A 6806-nucleotide genomic window follows, 5' to 3' on the forward strand; every position below is an offset into this window, starting at 1 on the left:
GGAGTCTGCCCTATAGCCCTACAGTCTTTTCATGCTGACAGGAGTACTGTTTTGCCAAACAATTCTAACTAATTCAAGGGCAAGTGACTGCATTCTAACTAAAGCTTAAATTCTCACATACACATATTCTTTCTCAATGTCGTGTGTGTGTGTGTGTGTTTCTCTTCCTTTATGGAGATTCTGCCTGAACTGAAAGTTACATGAAGGTAGGGGCTTTGTCTTGTTCAGTGTTCAAGAGGACTTAGCACAGAGCACAGCGTGTGGTTGAGAATCAATAAATATTCATTGAATGAAAGCAGGCTCACTGACACTGAGTGTTACCGCTCCAAGTCTCCTGGGCCTCTGCTCTCTCTTCAGGACAAGAGGAATCTATAGGTGAGCCTTGGCCTTCCTAAGAAAACAGAAAACCATCGTGCGGCCACTGCCCAGAGACGAGACTGGGACTAATACAGGACTTTGGAGAATACTGGTAGTGTGGCAAGGACTTAAATGGAAAAATGACATTCTTGAAACTGTCACGTCAGAAAGTGTTTTCGTTAGCTGAGCTTCGTATATCGGAAGGTGGTGCTGGTTTGGAGTCCTGACTAGGCTGGCCCAGAGAATTTTATCCATTGGATTCAATCCCATAAGAAGGAACTCATTATCCTGCTTTCCAGAGTTAATGATTGTTGTTCCATCTCATTCGCTGCCCAAAGACGTTTTTGTCTATTTTGAGTACCTCCCTGTGAGAACAAGGCAAAATTCCTTAATCCCTGTCACATAGCTGAGCTAGAAAAGTCCTCACGACTACCATGGAACCGAAGAGAACAGTAGCAGTAAACACCAGAAGTATATTTCTTCTTGGATTGAAATCCTTTCCTGCTGGCTTCAATGGAACCCCACGGAAAGGGGGAGGAGACTTCTTCCTCACAGCAGATTGCTCATGTCCGCATTTGTAGATCCAGAGGAGAGAAGTTGGATCAAGAAGTCTATACAGTCAGTAACAATATTAGCCAGATTGGCAGCCTATTCTGCTATCATCTCTCACGTGGGTCACTGAAACGGCCTCCTAAGGGGTCTACACCTGTCTACCCTTCACACTGATGCCCTAGCAAGCCTCCTGTAAAACAAATAGGACAGATAATAACAAGAGTTGGTGAAGATGTAATGAAATTAGAACCTTTATATATTGCTGGTGAGAGTGTACAATGGTGCAGCTGTTTTAGAAAACAGTCTATCAATTTCTCATAAGATTGTTAAACATAGAATTACCATATGATACAGCAATTCTACTCCTAGGTATATACCCAAAAGAAATGAAAACCTAGGTCCACACTAAAACTTGTATATGAATATTAACAGCAACCTTATTCACACTAGCCAGAAAGTGGAAAGAAACTAAATGTTCATCAACTGATGAATGGATAAACAAAATGTGGCATATCCAAAACAATGGAATATTATTTGGCAATAAAAAGGAATGAAGCACGGTTAAAACATGGAGAAATAATTATGTTAAGTGAAAGAGGGCAGTCACAATAGGCCACATATTATATGCTTTCATTTACAAGAAATATACAAAATAGGTAAAGCTATAGAGACAGAAAGTAGATAAGTGGTTATGAGAGAGGAGAAAGAAAAAAAGCAGGCAGGCAGTTAGGGTGGGTCCTTAGTTGAATATTTCCAAACAAAAAAAACAGCCTGCAGGCACAGATAAGGGAACTTGCACAGGAGGGCTTGCCTAAGACGTGTCCACAGCTGCACAGATAAGAAAGGCTACACAGGTGACTTGCCTGGAAATGCCCACAATAGAAAATTCCATCCCCCGACACATGCGAAGTAAGGGGAACAAAGCAATATGGAGTAACTCTAGCTAAGGGCCGCCATGTGCGTTAGGAGGATGGGATGGAGCTACCAGAAATTTGTACCTTATGCAAATGAGGCACCAATCCCTCATCAGTTTCCTTTAAAAGCCTTTGCATTCAACTGTAAAAACTTCAACCCTCTTCCAGGTCCCTTCTCAGAAGCAGAGAGCTTTCTTTCACTTCTGAAACTTTCACCTCAACTTCACTTTTTGGTGTCCATGCTCCTGGTCATGAGACAAAGAACTCTGGGTGATACCTCACAATAAGAGACTGCTACATCCTGGTGCACAGGCGAGACTGTAACCGTTACCTAGAGCTGGAGAGAGATTGGGGGAAGAGGGGGTGGGTGTGCTTACCATTAAAGGGTATGAAATTTCTTTTGGGAGTGATGAAAATGTTCTAAAATTGATTGTAGTGATGGTTGAACAATTCAGTGAGTATAGTAAAAACCACTTAATTCTACATTTTAAATAGGTGAATTGTGAATTATATCTCAATGAAACTGGTACCTCCAAAAAGAAAAAAAAAATTAAACCTACTCATTCCTCTACCAAAGGCTTCTGCTGGTTTCTCATCACCCAAAAATAAAGCCCAAGCTCATTGGCCCGCCACGAAACTGTCCCTTGACAATTTGGCCCCAACCCGTTTTTCAGCCTCATCTTCCTCTCTTCTTACCATGTACCCCAAATGCAGAGCTTTTGAGCTTGCCCTGTTCCTGAACATACCATGCTGTGGCTGCCACAGGAGTCCAGGCCTTTGCATTGTGTTCTTGTCTCCTGCAATGCCTTTTCTTTGATCTCTATCTGACAAATGCCGATTTATTCTTCAGGATCCAAGATGAGCATCACCTGTTCTATGCAGCCTTTCCCAGCTTTCCCAGGAAGAGTGTCTCACTCCTGGGCTGCCACAACACTCTGTTTATAGTCTATTTTTGTGCTTATCACATTTTATTTTAATTGCCTGTCTGCATAGTACCTTCCCCAGTAGCCTGGACCATGGGCACTTCAAGGACAGAATCTGTAACTTATTTATCCTTGTACCCTTCTCTCCAGCCCACTCCCACCACATGTGATTAAACGCATAGGAGAGAAAGAGAGAGAGACATGCATGCACACCTTGGACTCCAGCCTTTAAAAAGTAGTTAACAAATGTTAAGAAGGGAGAAGGAAAGCAAGTGAAAGAGGAGTCTCTGGCATTGGAGAACTAGGTTTGATTTCATCCCACTCCATACTGGCTGAGCAACCTTGGTTAAAACTTAACCTCAGTCAGGTGTTCGAGACCAGCCTGGCCAATATGGTGAAACTTCATCTCTACTAAAAATACAAAAATTAGCCGGTCGTGGTGGCACACAACTATAGTCCGAGCTACTCAGGAGGCTGAGGCAGGAGAATCACTTGAACCGAAGAGGTGGAGGTTGCAGTGAGCCGAGATGGCACCACTCATTGCACTCCAGCCTGGGTGAGAGAGTGAAACTCCGTCAAAACAACAACAACAAAAACACTTAACATCAGTTTTCTCTGGTACAAAAGATGGTTAGCTGGGCCATTTGTGTTAAACGCATTAACTCCTACAATGTCGCTTTGAAGGAGGTATTACTTCAAAGTAAGAAGCTCAAGGTCACACTCCTAGCACCCTAAGTGATCTAGATGTTCCACGTTCAGAGGTTTGTGTCTCTGACCCCAAGGCCTGAGCTTTCAGCCTCCTCAACAATCTGCATGTCATAAGCTGATAGTTGCTACCTATTATTTAACTTTCTTCCAACTATCAGAGGACCCTGCAGGCAAACAGCGCCAGGTCCCACCCTCCCTTGACGTGAACTGTATTCGGTTCAAAGTGCTCTGCCTCTCAAACTCATTTTACTACCCTGGGGATTTCCAGAATGTTATCATGAGGCAAATGCATGCCTGAAACTTCCATTCACTGCTCTCCACCAACCAGAGTGCACCCATTTTTTAGGACCCAACTCAAATTCAATGTCCTTTAAGACATCTTCTTAACTCTTTTTTGTATTCTTCAAGGTCTTACATTCTGAATCACTTATTTTAATCACACATCTCTGTTTTATTTTATTTTTATTTTTATTTTTATTTTTTGAGATGGAGTCTCACTCTGCCACCCAGGCTCGAGTGCAGTGGCACAGTCTTGTCTAACTGCAAGCTCCGCCTCCCAGGCTCACACTATTCTCCTGCCTCAGCCTCCCGAGCAGCTAGGACCACAGGCGCCTGCCACCACTCCCGGCTAATTTTTTGTATTTTTAGTAGAGATGGGGTTTCACCATGTTAGCCAGGATGGTCTCGATCTCCTGACCTCATGATCCACCGGCCTCGGCCTACCAAAGTGCTGGGATTACAGGCATGAGCCACCGTGCCTGGCTGACCACACATCTCTAAACTTCACTTTCCATTCACAGACAAAATTGTCCATTTATACCCCTACTCTCGTCTCTTTCCTGCCCAGTCATTTGGTGACACCCTGTGATATGAACTCCATCCTCACCACTCCATTAGAGCTACATTCTCGCTGTTACCTACAACCCTATCTCTGTGCCAGATTAAATACATTTTTCAGAGCTCTTCTGCCTCATCCCCTGCAGCATTTTACAGCATTCTCTCCTCCCTCCGCCTCCTCCTGGACACACTGGGCTGTCTTCTTCACTGGCCTTCCCTATCCCCACTCCCTACTCCCTCACTCCTTTTCCTCACTGGGCCTGCCTGAGGCTCAGGTGGGTCCCTTGCTTCTCCAGCCTTCACATCTTTTTCCTTGAAGTGTGACATCTCTCATATCTCAAGCAATAGCCCTGACTTCCTTCCTTAGCTCCAGTTGAGTGTCTCCAACTGCCTTCTGGGCTTTTCTACTTGAATGCCTCACTGTCACTCAGCATTTAATGTGTCTAGATCCTGGAAGTGCTATTAATACTTATGTACAAAATGAGCTGTGGATACCAATATCCTGATGAACTATAAAATACCTCTCCCATTGTTCTACGCCCCCACCCCAACCCGGTCCCTATCAGAATGGCACATGAATTTGTTTATCCCACCAAATGAGTCATTGAGAGCTCTGAGAAGAGAATGTTCACATACACACACACTGCCTGAGATATTAGGGCCTGGATTTGTCACCAGGACCCTTGCAACTAATAGTCAACCCATTATCATGTACTGCCCGTTCTGTGCCCAGCACCGTGCTAGATGCTTCTAGAGTACAATGATGATTCCTGCATAAAACCTATCATTAAACAGATTACAGCACGTACCTTCTTAAAAATAGCATAGTATAAAACCACACTCATCCTCTTCCCCCACAGTTAACAATCATTTTAGTCATCCATGTTTATGACAGTAGGGGGTCCCCCCCGCTCGTTACTTCTTCCTCTTCCATGCTTTCCCCCAAATCTGATCAATTCCAAATCCTGCTAGTTCCTGTGGGGGCTCAGAAACTGATACCACAAAATATGGTACTTTGTCATGACAAACTGAAGAAGGCTCAAGGTCTGTCTGACCTTCCCCCTGGCCCCTAGCCCCAGTCGTCTCTCCCAAAGCTTTTATCTAAGGCCCAGACCCATCAAAAGAAGCAATTGTTTTTTTCTTCCCCTCCCTCGAAGACCAAGAATATCACCGCACCTGAACAGACCCTTTCGCAAGATTACGTACAAGTTGATCTCTGCTCCCTGACCCGTTCAATTAGTAATCCCCTCCACAGAATTCTTCTTCTCTCTCCTCTCTCTCATAACCTATTTTGCCAGGATGTTGTATAAGCTTCTGATCTACCTTGAGGGGTGGGTAATTATTCTGTGACCCTTCCTGTGAATACTCTGTGCCTACATTAAATAAATTTGTATGCCTTCTCTCTAATTATTCTACCTTTTGTGAGTTGATTTTTCAGAGAACCTTCAGAGGACCCAGGAAAAAAGCTCTCCCTTGATCCTTACATTCCTCTTCCTTAGAACCCATTCACCCCCATTCTTTCTGTCTCTGCCTCGGCACATACATTTAGGTCCCCATGATTTTATGACGCGGTCTCCACAATGAGGCCTTTCCTCTGGGAGCCTTTCTACCTCTTTCAATGGGTCTCTCAGAACTTCCAGATTAATTCTCTTAACGTGCCCATTCTAGGAACTCACTTCCTTGTTCAAAACTGGCATTTCCTACAGCAGCTTTCACAACATTATGGAACCTCAAAGTCAGAAAAAAAACATGTGGGTCTTTGAGTCAAAATACCTACCCATTGTTGTCTTCTCTTCCACAACACACCCTCCTCTTAAATTCATTCAGGAATGAGAAACATTCAACCAATCCATTCCACGATTGCCCTGATTGTTACAAAATCCTTCTCCCGTTGACTTGGCTCTCTTATTTCTACCCACTGGTTCAAATTATCCATTTTTACCTCCTCCTAGCTCCTTCATCACTTTGTTACAGTAGGTAGTTAGGCATGAGCAGGGCGGGAGAGGGCCCCCTACCACCAGGAATGTCAGGTGACCATTAGGTGATGGTCAGGCCATTGTTAGCTGTCTAAAGTAATAATTGGTTACAGCCAATGCCAGGGAAAGGCAGTTTCTCAATAGATAGAAAAAACCTGAAACTGGGGCCAGGCACAGTGGCTCATGCCTATAATCCCAACACTTTGGGAGGCCGAGCCAGGCAGATCACCTGAGGTCAGAAGTTCGAGACGAGCCTGGTCAACATGGTGAAATCCCGTCTTTACTAAAAATGTAAAAATTAGCCGGGCGTGGTGACGGGTGTCTGTAATCCCAGCTACTCAGGAAGCTGAGGAAGGAGAATCGCTTGAACCCGGGAGGTGGAGGTTGTAATAAGCCAAGATCATACCACTGTACTCCAGCCTGGGTGACAGAACAAAACTGTCTCAAAAAAAAAAAAAAAAAGAAAGAAAGAAAGAAAAGAAAATGCCTGAAACTGGTGATCAGCAAAGCTACCCGATAAGATCTCAGGAGTTGGGTGA

General features: G+C 44.2%; 1 long non-coding RNA gene across 1 annotated transcript; it reads right to left on the bottom strand.

Moving 5' to 3' along the window:
• Positions 1-262: 262 nt before the first annotated feature.
• LOC108582054 lies at positions 263-6473 on the bottom strand. Its single transcript, XR_001895172.3, has 3 exons — positions 6069-6473; positions 1908-2160; positions 263-1099 (listed from the first exon to the last, which is right to left on the bottom strand). It is a non-coding gene; the product is annotated as an uncharacterized LOC108582054 (long non-coding RNA).
• Positions 6474-6806: the final 333 nt, after the last annotated feature.

The sequence above is a fragment of the Papio anubis genome, chromosome 12, assembly GCF_008728515.1.
Source record: "Papio anubis isolate 15944 chromosome 12, Panubis1.0, whole genome shotgun sequence".
Classification (NCBI taxonomy): Eukaryota; Metazoa; Chordata; class Mammalia; order Primates; family Cercopithecidae; genus Papio; species Papio anubis.